This window comes from Pongo abelii, chromosome 5 (assembly GCF_028885655.2).
Source record: "Pongo abelii isolate AG06213 chromosome 5, NHGRI_mPonAbe1-v2.0_pri, whole genome shotgun sequence".
In the NCBI taxonomy this organism is placed as follows: domain Eukaryota; kingdom Metazoa; phylum Chordata; class Mammalia; order Primates; family Hominidae; genus Pongo; species Pongo abelii.
In genome coordinates this window covers 135900902-135917915 of record NC_071990.2, presented here as the reverse complement: position 1 = coordinate 135917915, position 17014 = coordinate 135900902, and the positions used below count along the sequence as shown (strand labels likewise).

The window sequence follows — 17014 nt, the reverse complement described above, 5'->3', positions numbered from 1 at the left end:
AGTCGCGTAGAGAGGGCCACTGGAGAGGAGCTTTGAACTTGGGTTATGAAAAGTGGTCAGCTCAACCTAACTGTGCAAGGAAGAAGCCAGATGAATAAGTGCCCCAACTTTATTCTCTTATTTCTGTTCAAGTTCCGCAGGTGATCCCTATTAGCTGAATGCAAACAGAAGCCAGGGTGTAAGGGATCTTACTCATGTAAACCATACAAGTCACGGAGCAGAGAAAGAAGGCCAGAGAGGGGCCTGAAGAAATAACTGAGTGTTCAAGACACCAGCCTCTTACGACTTCAGGAGGAGTCACCTGAATGTGAAACTGACACTGTAGAAGTCAGAGCAGAGTACCCGGGTATGTGAAGACAAGGAACTCTAAAGTCCGCCCTATCTTGGACTTTCTGCTACGTAAGTAACACAAGTCTTTCAAGTCTATTATTCAAGTCAGTTCAACTCAGAAAATCTTTAACCTACAATGGCAATTATCTTAATGCTTTTCAAACAGCAAGTGGTAACTCATTAGTGGGTTGTGAAATTATTCCAGTAAGTTAAAACCAGCACTTTTTTTAAATTGAAAGAACAAAAAGAGTAGAATAGAACATATAAGAGTACATCACACAATAAAAGAATAAGTATCTCTTCCTGAAAATTTTAGTTATGTGTACATGGATATACAAGAAGCTACAGTTCTCTTTATAGTAATAAAATATTTTTCTTTGATTTTTATTTTTTTATGTCTCATGTATATTTGAAGTTGTGCCACTTCCTATGCAAACAAATGCCCCACTCCCAATTTCTGAAGATACTTTAAGAATGACTTGAGAGATTTTTGCCCATCCAGACGCCAAGCTGCAGTGCACCTAGGATGCCACGAGGAAGCCAGAGCCACACCTCCCGCGTGGCCATTCAGGCCAGCCAGGTACCTCACATGAGAACGGCACTCATGGGCGGGCATGGTTGCTCACACCTGTAATCCCAGCACTTTGGGAGGCCAAGATGGGTGGATCACCTGAGGTCAGGAGTTTGAGACCAGCCTGGCCAACATGGTGAAACCCCGTCTCTACTAAAAATACAAAAATTAGCCAGACGTGATGGCACGCGCCTGTAATCCCAGCTACTCAGGAGGCTGAGGCAGGAGAATCACTTGAATTCAGGAGGCAGAGGTTGCAGTGAGCCGAGATCTCACCACTCCACTGCACTTCAGCCTGGGTGACTGAGTGAGACTTGATCTCAAAAAAAAAAAAAAGAACTAAAGAACTACAGCCAGGCCAGCACCAACAGCTCAGCTGCCAGCAGCGGCATCCCCCTTTGCAGCTGGCCCTCCTGCTGCTGGGCCCAGGCAGCCGGGTCTGATGGCCCGGATAGCAACCACTCACTGGAGCTGGCATGGGGTACACACTGGGTCATACCATCACTGGGGGCTTTAGTGAAGGAAGTAATGCTGAGCCTGCAAGTCCTGACATCACCTACCAGGAGCCCCAGGGAACCCAGATGCCACAGCGGCAGCAGCCTTGCTTCTATGAGATAAAACCGTTTTTGGAGTGTGCTTGGAACCTGGTGACATAAAGCTCCGTGAGGGTTTCAGTGAGGTGTTGAAACAGTGCAGACCTGCAAATGGATTGGCCCAACTGAGAAGTTCAAATTGGAGAAATGGAAAATCAGCTCTCATAACCAAGTTAATTTAGTATAAAAATATAATTGATAGTGAAGAGATAAAGAGTCACCATCAGTTAAACATCTTGGGTGTCATTCATAGCTTTCTTCCTTCAAAATTAAAATGGAAGAGGCTGTTCTCACTATGTAGAATTTCATTAAGATGGTGAGGAATTTAGGGCTGGGCCAATGTTTGTGTGGCCTTTTTAAACTAGCTGTTATGATTTTATTCTGTTAAACTAGCTGTTATTATTTTATTTGTGAGTTACTTAGAATAAAGTGATCGTCTTCCAAAAATAAGAATGACTTGAGTGCCAAGCCTTAAGCTAATAGTAACTGATTTCTTTTATCCTGATTCTAAAGTTTTCTCTAATGAGACTCTTGAGTGTTTTCATTACAGGCCTCATTCACTGGCCTTTATTGTAAAACTCTTCCTGGCTGAGCGTGGTGGCTCTTGCTTGTATTCCCAACACTTTCGGAGGCCTCCGTGGGAGAATTGCTTGAGGCCGGGGGTTTGAGACTAGCCTGAGCAACATAGGGAAATCCCATCTCTACAAAATTAAAAAGAATTAGCCATGTGTAGTGGCATGCACCTGTGGTCCCAGCTACTCAGGAGGCTGAGGTGGGAGGGTCACTTGGGCCTGGGCCTGGAGGTGGAGGCTGCAATGAGCTATGATTGTGCTACTGCACTCCAGCCTGGGCGACAGAGTGAGACCTTCTTTCTCAAACAAAACAAAAACAAAACCTCCTGTCAGCCAAGCTTGCTATCTTAGGGACCAGGAGTTAATTAATCTGACAGTTCTAAAAAATGCAAACTACCCCCGATAGCGACTAGTAAACACTGAACAGAATTTTGCACTCACCTTTGAAAGATTATATAGTAGGAACTTACCAGTTCCTCTTCATCTTATTGTCAGATCGTGATCCTACTGTCTGGTGACATAAAACCTTTCAAATTGAAGGGGGTATGGATGGTATATAAATGCTAATGCCCTTAGGAATGCTTTCAGATGCAAGTAACACAAAGGTAACAAATACATTTAAATAGCTAACAAGCTGTCCAGAGGTGGGCTGTTCCAGTTCCATTTAGGGAACTGTAGCTCAAAATGACATCAAGGATTCAGGCTCTTTTTATGTTTTTACTCCGCCATCTTTAGTACATTGGCTTATTATCCAGTCATCTTGTCACTTCTTGGTTACAGAAAGATCAATGAAGCTCCAAGCAAGTTATCCTTACTTAGTTACTTCTAAGACAAGAAGAAAGCTTTGGGGTCCAAAGGACTTTTCATAAATCTCTATATTTCTAACCAGGAAGAAAATCTTTCAATGCTGCTTCTTGGTTAGTGGAGGGAAAAAAAAAAGAAAGAAAATATTTCCGAGATACCTCCCACCCCCTGCTGACACATTTTACCTTACATCTTTTCAGCCAGAAATTGCCCCCCCCCCCCACCCGCCAAATGTTAGAACAAACAATAGCAAGGGGGAACTGAATGACCGTGACTGGCTAAGATCTATGAGATTCATTCCCTGGAGTTCACCACCTGCCTTGAGATTTAGAGATCCTACCAAAATCAGGATTCTGTGGTTTGCAAGGAGAAAGTGGTTATTGGATGAGCAAGCAACAGTGCCTTTCATAATACCTTCCCCCTCTCATTCTGCTAGCAAAATTGGACTGCCTCATCAGAGGAGGCAGAATGATTTTTGTCATGTTGTAATGTCAGCTCATTGGAAAGCCTGTCAGGAAAATAGGTCACCAGTGCACTTTCTCTGCACTAGGTAATAGGAAAAAATAAAGAGAAAAAACTGAGGTAGCAGGGACAAGTGACTTGATACTTTTAAACCCTTGCTTCAGCAGAAGAGGCTTTAACTAAAGACTCTTTATGCCAAATGCCTACTAGAGTGAGACTAATGATGTACCACCCTCTAAACATTCAGGTTTATGAGTCAATTAGAACAAATGGCTAAGGACATTTCAGATTTTGCTTGAATTTCCTGCACATGCATGTTCCACAAAATCTTAACAACAATTCCAAATGGCCCTATTATGTGACCACGTAAGCATCCATGTTTAAGCAGATATGAAGTAATGACTAAATTAGTTACTTACTTGGTTGACATTCATCTGAATGTGTCTTTCCAATAGATCACTACTTTATTCATAATTAAATACCATAAATTGAAAACTGCTCACTTGCATAGTGTAAAGTTTGCTTAGATGCTTTTATCGAGACTAGCTCTTTGTCTTTTGATGGATCAAAGCTATTTTATTCAAACTGAATACCAGCTGCAAACAGTGGCTCATGCCTGTAATCCCAACACTTTTGGAGGCCAAGGCAGGAGGATTGCTTGAGGCAGGAGCACCTGAGCCACATAGTAAGTCCCTGTCTCTACAGAATAAAAATAAATAAATAAATATCTGAATACCAGTTTGATCAGTGTTTTGCTAAAATGTTTTAATTATTACATACATGTTCTAACCTAAATATAACCTTGTAACAGGTATTCCTGCATTGCCAAGAACTCGAGAAGTTACTATATGGAGTACTATTAGCATAACTCATTTAATGTTTGAACTTTCCTTGGACTGAGATGTTCATGCTGGCAGATATTGTGTAGTGATAACAGCCAATAGATACAGATCACTTACTTGAGGAGGCATTGTACCAGGCAATTTTCCAGACATGTGCTCATTTAATTCTTAGAAGTCTGGGAAAAAGGCATTACTTTCAGCATTGTTATGTATGATGTTAACTTTTTAGAAAGATTATGTAAATATTCTGTGGTCATTTTTATCATAAGTTTAAAAATACTGTATTTTTAATTGTCAAATATTTTGAAGCCATCATTATAAAGCTGTTAGATTGAACCAGGTATTTTAAATTTGCTGAAGTCCATGGAGATTACAGGTATAATTTATTTAGTTTGTTTAGACTATTGAAGTTCTTTGACTACAAACAAGAGAAACAGATTCAAGATAACATAAGTAAACTGAAACATATTGGAAGGGAGTAGCTTACAGAATCAAAGGTGAACAACTGGATCATGGGAAGAATAAGAAATAGAGTAATTTCCAGCATCCAGATGGCAGGCATGAGTGGGCCCATTTCTTCAGGAACATGCCACAGGGATGATCAGCTCCAATCTCTTCCTGATCGCCTGGCTCACAACTGGAATTTGTGAGGTTGAATCTGATTGGCCTCACTTGGGCCACATGACACTGTTTTTCAGGGGAGGACACGAATCTTGATTATTGGCACAAACTAGGAAAAGGGTAATTCCCCAAGGAAAAAGAAAGGTGCTGCTTCCAGAAAAGAGTGGGTGCTGGGACTGGCAAAAACACCAGATATCCATTACAGTATGTGACAGAGTTGTGATTCAAACCTCAAGCCACTGGCTGGGTGCGGTGGCTCATGTCTGTAATCCCAGCACTTTGGGAGGCCAAGGTAGGTAGATCGCTTGAATCCAGGAGTTCAAGACCAGCTTGGGCAACATGGTGAAACCCTGTCTCTATTAAAAGTAATAATAAAATAAAACTTCAAGCCACTCCAAAATTCTTTTCTCTTAATAATTTTCTTATTTTTAAAATCATTCATAAGTAAAATAATCCCAATGGAGCAAAATGAGATAAATATACAATAATTATCATATATAGCTTGGCAGTGCTATATGCAAATTCAGTGATACCAGTGCTCACAGAAAGGTCTTGGGGGAATTCAATGGCAGGTCCTGCTGATGGTTTTGTCATCTTCTCTGCTGGTCTCCATTATGCCACGACCCACTTGGTAAACCGTTAGCAACCAGACTGGTGCAATCAACCAAATCTGGGATCAATGAGCTGTCTCATTTCTCAGCCCAATTGCGGAAGTGTGTACTTCCTATTTTTAGTGGGCTGACTCCAGAAAATTAACATTATTGCTACTATTAATATCATCCAGAAGTTTCCTTAGTGGTTCACTGTTTCAATATTAGCCCTTGGAAACAAAATACCACCTTATATTTTAAAATTTCCAAGTTCCTTTTGGAAGACAAGACTTATTTTTGCACGGAATTCCCATAGTTTCTATGAATGTCTGAAGAGACAACTTAGGCTATAAAATTTTGCTTTCGGCCAGGCACTGTGGCTCAAGCCTGTAATCCCAGCACTTTGTAAGCCGAAGTCGGTGGATCACAAGGTCAAGAGATTGAGACCATCCTGGCCAATATGGTGAAATCCCGTCTCTACCAAAAATACAAAAATTAGCTGGGCGTGGTGATGCATGCCTGTCGTTCCAGCTACCTGGGAGGCTGAGGCAGGAGAATCGCTTGAACCCGGGAGACGGAGATTGCAGTGAGCTGAGATCGCGCCACTGCACTACTCCAGCCTGGCGACAGAGTGAGACTCCGTCTCAAAAAAAATTTTTTTGCTTTTTAAGCTAAAGACATATTTCAATTTGTAAAGTAGCCACCTGAAAAGCCCTATAATATTTGAAAATTCTCACCATTCAATATCTTTGTTCTTTGGAGCTGTAAGGTATATTATTTTGAAATGTCTGAAGACTTCATTTAGAAGCATGAAATCAGGCTTCTTATTTTCTTAAAATATTGTGTGTGCTTTGGTCCAAGTTGGTCCTGATGAATAAAATCAAACAACTAAGTTCTAGCAAAAAAGAAAGAAAGGAAGGAAAGGGAAAAATAATCTAAAAATTATTCTTCTCTACCATCCATTGAACCTGTTAAGACACAGGGTGGGATATATGTCTACACACATATATCTTAATTGATGGACAAGATAATTGATGGACAAGATAATTACTGCTAGAAATAAATGAAGAAAATGAAGAGACAAAGGGGTAAAAAGAGCCATGGCATTGCTCCAATGAAGCAGACTCAAGTAGTGCTGTATTGAAGAATTTAATTATCCAGTTGCTGGTTTTACAGGGGCCTCTGAAGGCTCAGTTAGACTTAACAAACTGAAGGGCTAAGAATATTGCTGTAGATCTAGATTACAGGGGTTTGAATCTGAGTTCTACTGTTTAATAGCTATTGACCAAAATCAAATTGTACCATGTTACCTCTGTGGGCCTTAGTTTTCTCATATGTAAAATGGGGATAATAAAGCCACCTGCTACACAGGAGTGTGTGTGTGTGTGTGAGAGAGAGAGAGAGAGAGAGAGACAGTGAGAGAGAGAAAAAAAATACTTCTAGGGTACTTGGAATGGTACCTGGATGTTATATTATTATATCTGTAGGTAGGATATTGTGGAACCATGAAAACTGTGTCATAGAAAGAGTTATCTACTGGCATGTGGAAAGATTTATTATAAAATCGCATATAGAGCATGAATCTAATTTTATTTGTTATATATATTCATTAAAAAAAGTATAAACCATGTAATATTAACAGTGGTTATCTCTGAGTGGTAGGGTTATCTTGAGTGATAGTATTGAGTGATATTTACTTTATTCACTGTGCTCCTTCATAGTTTCCAAATTTGAACAAATGAACCTAATTGACTTTATAACCAGGAAAAAAACTATACATATAACAAGCATTTAAAAAAATGATTCTTTCTAAGTAAAAAATATTGAAATCAAGTGGAAAAAGGCCGTCCCATTTTGTTGGATCACGATCAAAGATAAACTAGTCTCATTGCAGAGGAGCAAAAAAACTCTGAGGCTCAATCCAGGGTATCTGAAGAGAAAAGAGAACAATATGGGATTCAGATTAAAATGTGTATGATCTTAACTGCAAAACAAAAATTGTGTAACCTTACATAAGCAAATCAATATCCATGACCGTAGCTCCTCATTTCTAAGTTCAGGCTAGTTGGTGGCTGAACTGAATGGGCAATGTATGAAGTATATAAAGAGTTAAGCACACAGAAAGCATTCAGTAATAATACCTCTATCTTATAACAGTCCATTTTGCATCTTCATTACTCACTAAATAAAAAATATAAGAAAATTATATATAGCTTCCTGCCATAAACTGGAAATTAAGTAAGCTCATAAATGTAATAAATAAACAATCTTTATTACATTTATTAGTATTTGAGTCCAAAGTTCAAGAATGGGCTCCATTTTTTTAAAGAAACTATCTCTAGCTTGTCTTTATTTATTTATTTTTATTTTTTATTGTACTTTAAGTTCTAGGGTACATGTGCACAACGTGCAGGTTTGTTACATACATATACATGTGCCATGTTGTTGTGCTGCACCCATTAACGCGTCATTTACATTGGGTATTTCTCCTAATGCTCTCTCTCCCCCAGCCCTCCACCCCCTGACAGGCCCTGGGGTGTGATGTTCCTCTTCCTGTGTCCAAGTGTTCTCATTGTTGAATTCCCACCTATGAGTGAGAATACGCGGTGTTTAGTTTTCTGTTCCTGTGTTAGTTTGCTCAGAATGATGGTTTCTAGCTTCATCCATGCCCCTGCAAAGGACATGAACTCATCCTTTTTTATGGCTGCATAGTATTCCATGGTGTATATGTGCCACATTTTCTTAATCCAGTCTATCACTGATGGACATTTGAGTTGGTTCCAAGTGTTTGCTATTGTGAATAGTGCCACAATAAACATACATGTACATGTGTCTTTATAGTAGCATGATATATAATCCTTTGGGTATATACCCAGTAATGGGATCGCTGGGTCAAATGGTATTTCTAGTTCCAGATCCTTGAGGAATCGCCACACTGTCTTCCACAATGGTTGAATTAATTTACACTTCCACCAACAGTGTAAAAGTGTTCCTATTTCTCCACATCCTCTCCAGCATCTGTTGTTTCCTGACTTTTTAATGATCACCATTCTAGCTGGTGTGAGATGGTATCTCATTGTGGTTTTGATTTGCATTTCTCTGATGTCTAGCTGGTCTTTATTATAACTACTATTTCTGTGTTTTATTTTTTAAAATGAATGAAGAGAAAAGCAACCCTCAATTTATTAAGAAAAACTAAAGTAACAGTAATTATATGATTTACTGTGGGCCTTTGTGCCACCCACATTACTTTCAGGTTTCACACCTACTTAGTCTCATGGTTAAATGATGTCTAAATAAATGGAAAGAAAAAAAAGAGAAAGAAAAAATCCCCTCTATTGCTGCCTGGTCCCTAATGTCATTACTCTGAAAAGCTGTCCTTCTCAAACCTTAATGTTCATGTTAATCCCCTGGGCACCTGACTCTGCAGGTCTGGACTGGGGTCTGTGACTGCATTTCTAACAAGCTCCTGGGTGAGGCTGAGGCTACTGGTCCACGGACCACTCTTTGAGTAGCAGGCTTTAAAGGATTTTAGGAATATCGGTGTATCTTGTCTAAATGCTCCTATATTGCAGGTGACATAAGTTGAGAAAACAAAATTTCTCATGACTTTTGTCCCTTTCCCATCCTCTTAATATTGTTTCTAATCCTTCTAAGCTTTTGCTCATTTTTTTCCTGCTGACTTGTTCTCTAAAGTCCACCTCCCTCTAGTAAATTGTTATTTATCCTTTAAGGTTAATCTCAAAAGGTATGTCCTCTGGGAAAAGACTTAACAGGTGTATGGATGGCTATAGCCAGCTCCCTAGCAAATCCCTGGAAGCTGAAGAGGTAGCTGTTGCTCCCACTGGCTGTCTTCTCATCTTTATTTGACTCATTTGCTCAGCCTCCATCAAAGGGTCACAAGGACCTCCTTGGGTTGGACAGGCTGCCCTTTGGGACACATTCCTCCCAATCAGACATTTACCCAGACTCTGCAATTCTTTAGGATATTGTAGTCTTCCCAGCCAAGAGGTATCGGTAGTTTTTTGTTTTGTTTTTCTTTATTAGACAGGGTCTTTCTTTGTTGCCCAGGCTGGAATGCAGTGGCACAATCCTAGCTCACTGCAGCCACAAACTCCTGAGCTCAAGGGATTCTCTTCACTCAGCCTTCCAATTAGCTAAGACTACAAGTGTATGCCACCATACTTGGCTTTTTTTTTTTTTTCCTTCCTTCCTTCCTTTCTTCTTTCTTTCTTTCTTTCTCTTTCTTTCTTTCTCTTTCTTTCTTCTTTCTTTCTTTCTTTCTCTTCCTTCCTTTCTTTCTTTCTCTCTCTCTCTCTCTCTCTCTCTCTCTCTCTCTCTCTCTCTCTCTCTTTCTTTCTTTCTTTCTTTCTTTCTTTCTTTCTTTCTTTCTTTCTTTCTCTCCTCATTTTCCATTTTGCCTAGGCTGGTCTTGAACTCCTGGCCTCAAGCAATCCTGGCACTTCGGCATCCCAAAGTGCTGGGATTACAGACCTGAGCCACCTTACCCAGTCTTTCTGTTCTTTTGTTGTTGTTGTTGTTGTTAACCCTTTTATGTTTGCATAGTTTTTTGAGTTCCTTGAGGGAAAGATACTTGAAAAAATACAAGGTGTTTTACAAACATCCACATAGCGCAGTAACTTTATAAGAGCTGTTAAACAGAAAAAAAAATCTGTGCCACTGAACCTCCTTTCTATCTAGCAAGGGCAAACTCAAAATCACAGATGGGTCAGGAAAGTAACATGAGGGAAGGTGGTCAGTTGAATAGTGTTCTGGTGAATCTGAGTCCATGACCCATCTAAAACCATTGCTCCCACGGGGCAATGCTGCCCAGGGCTGCCAAATCTCCCAAGTGCCAAAAATCAGATTTTTATATGCAAATTTTCACTTCAACAAATCCAATTTTTGGTTGCTGTTTAAACACTGTGAGAGCCAAACCCAAACAAATCTATGGGCCAGAGGTAGGTGGTTGGAGGAAGACAGAGACAGGCACATGATATTTTGCATTTGGTTAAAGTGACTCTGCTTTTGAATTAATTTTTACTTCTAGCCTATTGAAATCAATCAGCACTGACTGAGTATACCGTTTACCAGTGCCTCACCTAGTCTGTGCTTGGCAACAGCTTCATCCTTAAGATGAAGATGAGATGTGGGCAATAACAGCCTAGTCTTATTCTAGATACTCTTAGTCCCCACACACATAAACTTACAAGCATAGCCCAAAACACTCAGAAGCATGTGGAAAGCGCAGTTCCTATGTCTGCATTACCTGTTGGAGTATTGTTTTTCCTGGCCTTTTTTTCCAGAAAATAGCTTCGATGTAACATAGAGATTCAAGAGGACTAGTGAATATATCTGCTTCTGACCAAAGTCTCTTTGGGCAGTGCAGTGTCTGATTTTGATTCTGATAATGCAGGAGTTTCTATGGCAGAGCATGTAAAAGGCTCTAGATATTTAAGCTTGAAATGCCAAAAAAGAAATATATGAAACTAGCCCGGGTTGAACAGTATATGGGAAGAGAAAATTAGTGGGCACACCAGCAATATATTACTTTTTTAGAGACAGGTCTTTCTGTGTTGCTCAGGTTGGATGCAGTGGCTATTCAGTGGCACAATCATGGGAAGATCTTTTTCCTCAAGTCAGGTCAGTTAAAGCCACTCTCAGTAGAAACACTGTGGTCCCAAAAAAGGCACTGAGGTCAGAGAGTAAATAGGGTCCTTGGAGGGATAATGACACTCCTGACCTAAGCCTTCATTGGCTATTGTGGAAGACATCAATATTACTGCTGATTTTATTTTATTATTTTATTTTATTTTTGAGACGGAGTCTAGCTCTGTTGCCCAGGCTGGAGTTCAGAAACACTAACCTGGCTCACTGTAACATCTGCCTCCTGGGTTCAAGCAATCCCCACACATCAGCCTCCTGAGTAGCTGGGATTACAGGTGTGCACCACCATGCCCAGCTAATTTTCTGCATTTTTATAGAGATGGGGTTTCACTATGTTGGTTAGACTGGTCTCAAACTCCTGTCCTCAAATGATCTGCCCACCTTGGCCTCCCAAAATCCTGGGTTTACAGGTGTGAGCCACTGCATATGGTCTACTGCTGATTTTAAAAAGCAAACATTCACAGTAGAACTGTTCCATTATGACATGGCTGATTGATGTCATAATGTATCATACAGGTATCTACTCTAAGACCAGACAATTCTCTGTGTGTGTTTGTATTACTGGTTTTAAGTTATACTTTTCAAACTGCAGGTCACCACCTATTAGTGGGTCATAAATCAATTTTGTGAATTACAGCCATCACTTAAAAAAATAACATAGAGGAGTTTCTTTTTTTAAGTATCAGAGCACGTTACACACACAATAGTAAGAAAAAATATTTTTAGTGAAACTTTTATTCAGATACACACACATATATTCTGGATCACAATGAGAAACACATATTCCTTACTGTAGGTCATGGCGAAAGACATTTGAAAAACCCTGGATCATAAGGTAAATTGATATTCCTGTTCCTACTAAAAGCCAATTGTAAAGGGGAGTTTTCAGGTAGTTTTTTTATCAAGAGCTAATCTATGCATTCTTTCAATTTGATCGACCCCAATGTTTATGTTTGTTAGGATCAGTGCTGTATTTTTGAAGATGAACACTTGGCAACATTCACTCAGAAAAATACACATATATTTAGTACATAATAACTGTATTTAGTGAAAGGCAACTCCCAAATTAAAAAAAAAAAAAAGAAAGCAAAAACAAAAATACAACAAACAAAAGAAAATCAATTGGAAGAATAAATCCAACAAAGGAGATGAACCAGTGGCTTAAAAGAATCCATCACCAAATTTTACTTTCTCTATGTCAGTAACCCAGACCACTGGCATAAATTCAAAGGCCTGACCTGCCATTTCTCCACCTGAGCAATGGTTTCTAAGTAATATCCTGAGGACAGTCAATTTGGTTTTGAAAAAAACAAAACAAATGCATATTCTTTTAAATAATCTTGTTCATCCACCCCAACCATTCCTTATCTAAATGACTCTTTAAAACACACACACACACACATACACTCATGCATACACACACATATACACACACACACACACACAGAGCCTACAGGTATACATAAATGATTAGGTGAAGCAAAGGGAAACTTGATATAGCCAGTCCTCTCTGGGATCCAATTTATTTATCAGCCCACCACGGTCATAATAGTTATCAAATATTCTGTTTGTTTGTTTGGTAATTAGAATAAATACTATGTAGTTAATTAACAAAGCTACCATTAGAGGACATTTCTCAGCACTTTTCATGTGTATTTCATCATGACAGAGTAAGAACATGGTGATGGTACTGTTTCAAGAGTCCAGTTTGCTAAGGCGTACCTGAGATAAGCCTGATATTTATTTTTCTAATGTGGCATACCCACAGGCAATACAGTGTAGAGCTTAAGGCTGTAAGGGACCCACAGGTCATACAGCTCGAACTCTTCATCTTTCTGATGAGAAAAATATGTGGTAAAGTGGGCCGGGCGCGGTGGCTCACATCTGCAATCCCAGCACTTTGGGAGGCTGAGGCGGGCAGATCACAAGGTCAGGAGTTCAAGGGCAGCCTAGCCAATATGGTGAAGCCCCATCTCTACTAAAGATACGAAAACTTAGCCAGGCGTGGTGGTGGGCGCCTGTAATCCCAGCTACTTGGGAGGCTGAGGCAGGAGAATCACTTGAACCCGGGAGGCGGAGGTTGCAGTGAGCTGAAATAGCACCACTGCACTCCAGCCTGGGGGACAGGGCAAGACTCTGTCTCAAAGAAAAAAAAATTACGTGGTAAAGTGATCCACTGCATCCATCAGTCTGGTGCATTTGCTATTGCTCTGTAATAACACCCATGTTTGTGTGAGCCTGAACCCCTGTGTTCTATAGAGTCTGCAATTCTACTTTTTGGAGAGAGAGAATGGGCAAAATCTAAGCAGCTGAGACTGCCTTCCACCAGAACTGCTGTGTCCAGCCTGGGGAACTGAGCAGCCATCTTGCTGCTTCATGCAGCACATGCTCTGTTGTACAAGCAAAACCGAACGCAGCGAGGCAGGTGAACCACATAGATGGTCTTCTGATACACTTCACTTTCTACATTAATCCAAGGACAGTCTGAATTGCCACTCCTGCATCTTAAAGATAAGCTATATAAGTACTGTGTGTGCCTAAATAGGCACGTGCGTTCTTTTATACATGAAACATTTATGATGTACTGTGCACGCGCTATGCCCCAGGCACAATGCCAGACCGTTCAGAGAGAACAATAGCAGTGAAAAACAGTAGAATGTTATAAGTGACACCCTTAAGGTACACACATACCATAGTAACTTAAGGGTGTTAGTACAGTATAAAATAGTATAAAATACTGTTTCATGATTTTAGTATTTTAGCATTTAGGATTTTAGTATAAAAATTTATAAAATACATAATATACATAAATATACATATAAATATACATATACATAAAATACAATATACATATACATAATATACATATACATAATATACATATACATAATATACATATACATAAAATACATAATATACAATACAGTATAAATATTGTAGAGTATCATCATACATACATAAAATTAAATTATATTTATTGTATCCATGTACGTAGGTCTTGAAGTAGGATTCAAAGACTTCAGAGTCACACCAAAATTATTGCCAGCCACCTGAATTTTCACCAGCTAGCCCATATTTTCCAGTCACAAAAAAGAAAAAAAATAAATAAATGTCACTAGAAGCAACTTGGAAGAATTTAGAAATCTAAACCGGGATTTGTGCCCCAGTTTTACTGTCTACTAGCTGAGTGACCTTGAGTACATTCCTCAGTCTCCCTGATCAGCAATTGCTCTTCTCTTAAGCAAGCAGTAGATGGTATCTACCTTATATGCTTGTCGAAAGGACTAAGAGGATGCTTGAGTGCAGAATGGCAGCGTAGCTAAAAAGCAGGTTACTTCATCTCTCTGTGCTTCACTGCCTTTCTTGTAAAATTAGGATAATAGTAGAATCCATGTCATCCAATTGCTGTGCAAATTAAATGAGATAATGACACATCTAATACCAAATAAATTGTAGTCATTATACGAAAGTGTTATGTTAACTATAAAATGCTAGATAAAAGTGAAATACTACTATTAAAGTTGAGCTCAGTCAAAAAAAGAATAGGAACAAAAATTATTCCAAGGTGCTACATATCCATATGGTGCCTCAAATCTCAAGTGTTCAGGCTCAGCACTATTTTGGAGGTTTAAATACCGTAGCTGGTTTTGCTCCGGTTGTAATGTCATACAGCTCCCTGCTGAAGGTCTCTTCCTTTTTGTAGTCTCTCCCCTCATCTTCTCTATTTCTTTCTAAATCACTTCTCAAAGCATAATTCTTTAAGGCTCAGTGTAACTATTTATGTTAGTCCTGTGCATATACAAAAAGATCAGGTGAGGTAATGACAAGGCTGTCCATCTTAGAAGATGGATGATGTTTATTCTTCCTATTCTTTAAAGCAGCAACTTTTTCATCTCTAAAATGTTGCATCCTCAAAATGATTTAGGGCAGCATGAGAATAATTTGGAAACTGAAAGCTTATCTGGGTAGAAGGGATGCAATTACCTACAGAATTTCAAATTACAAAAAGAAGGCTCCACATTTTTTTCTTGGATTTTTGTTTGTTTGTTTATTTCTGAGCACTGGAGAATTCCTGCTTTAGTGGGCATTGAAAGTTGAGTGTTAGGCTATCTTTAGACTCATTTTTTTTTAATTGTTCAATTTAGGTAAATAATTCATTGGCGGCTGGACATAGTGGCTCATGCCTGTAATCCTAGCACTTTGGAAGGCTGAGGCAGGCAGACTGCTTGAGGCCAAGAGTTCGAGTCCAGCCTGGCAACATGGCGAAACCTCATCTCTACAAAAAATACAAAAAAATTAGCCTGGTGTTGTGGTGAACGCCCACAGTCCCAGCTACCCAGAGGCGCTGAGGTGAGAGGATCATCTGAGCCCAGGAAGTTGATGCTGCAGTGAGCCGAGATCATGCCACTGCACTCCAGCCTAGGCGTCAGAGTGAAACCCTGGCTCAAATAAATAAATAAAGAATAATCCATTGGCTATTTTATTTTATTTTACCCATTCAAATCATCATTTTAAAAATAACCAGTTGTTTTTTTTTTTGCTAGAATTCATTTTGTTTCTGTTTATACCATAGTTTGTATATGTAGACAAAACTTAATACCTTGTTTGGTAGAAGAAAATGAGCATAACTAGAACATTAGCGTTCCTCAATTCCAAACTTATTCACTCAATAGTAAGCAAGAGTGTATGAAGATGCATAGGTATTTAGCTTAAACTTGCATAAAGAAAAAGACTACCCATGCTTTAAATTACTGGCCTTATGATTTTTGAAATACAAGAAGAAAAAAAGACAAAAAAGAAGAAGAGAAGGAGGAGGAGGAGAAGGAAGAAGAAAAAGGTTGTTTCAAAGCATGGAAGGAAGCAAATGAGAGTCAGGTAAAAATTTCAACTTCAGTAATCCTAATATGCACTTTTGTGCCTGTTGCATATTTGGAAGACAGTTACTTTAACTTTCACACTTTCTAGTGAAAAGGGCTATTCTGACTTAGCTGTCCTGGAAACACCTGCATCTGTTGTGTAATATTAATGAACTTGAATTTGGAGTGCTAGCACTGTACCTCTCTCTATGAATAATAGGGCACACATAAATGATTAAAACAAGGGAACCAGAAACCTCCCTAGGATCAAATTCATTTATCAGCCCACCAAGGTCACTGACCTCAATAACCCAAGGCCTAGCTACTAAAATGATTAATTGATCTATTCTTTCATTTCACTTATTTAATTTGAAGAGGGCTGAAGTGAAAATATTTTCAATGAATTGACCTGTAGGCAATTGTATTTAGCTTGCTGCGTCATCCAAAACACATGTTAGTGGCAGTGAGAAGCATGAATACATGCTATTAAACAGATAAAGGTGAACAAAGAAACCACAGTGAGGCAGGAGAATAGGGTGTGGAGGCAGGGAAACCAAGGCCGACTTGTGCTGACTTCCTATAACTGAATCAAAAGGAAAACCCCACCTCTACACACTGAAGTAACAAAAGGATCAGAGGCTACTCCCTTTGCACTGTGTGGCAGATGATAAATGGAAAGTACCTCTGATTGGCCCCCTCGCATAACCAATCAGACTGGTTGTGGGCCTAGTCTTCATTTGCTTAAGAGTGTAACTTTGTTACTTCACTTCAGCCTCTGATTGGTCGCCTTCTGCGACCAGTCAGACTGGTTGTGGGCCACTCCTTCATTCACATGGGGTGTAACCAAGTAACCAATGGGGAAATTCTAGAGGGTATTTTTAAACCCCAGAAAATTCTGTAACAAGCACTCATCAGCTGCTTGCTTCTGCGGCTCCCTCTCTGTGGAATGTACTTTCGTTTCAATAAATCTGTGCTTTCGCTGCTTCATTCTTTCATTTCTTTGTGCGTTTTGTCTAATTATTTGTTCAAAATGTCAAAAGCCTGGAAGACTTGTAGTCAAGACCCTCCATCAGTAACAATAGCTTTTCTTATACATCTTCCTGTTA

General features: G+C 39.4%; 1 pseudogene; it reads left to right on the top strand.

Annotated features, from left to right (window-relative positions):
- Positions 1 to 856: 856 nt before the first annotated feature.
- On the top strand, positions 857 to 1681 carry LOC100449145 (coiled-coil-helix-coiled-coil-helix domain-containing protein 2-like; annotated as a pseudogene).
- Positions 1682 to 17014: the final 15333 nt, after the last annotated feature.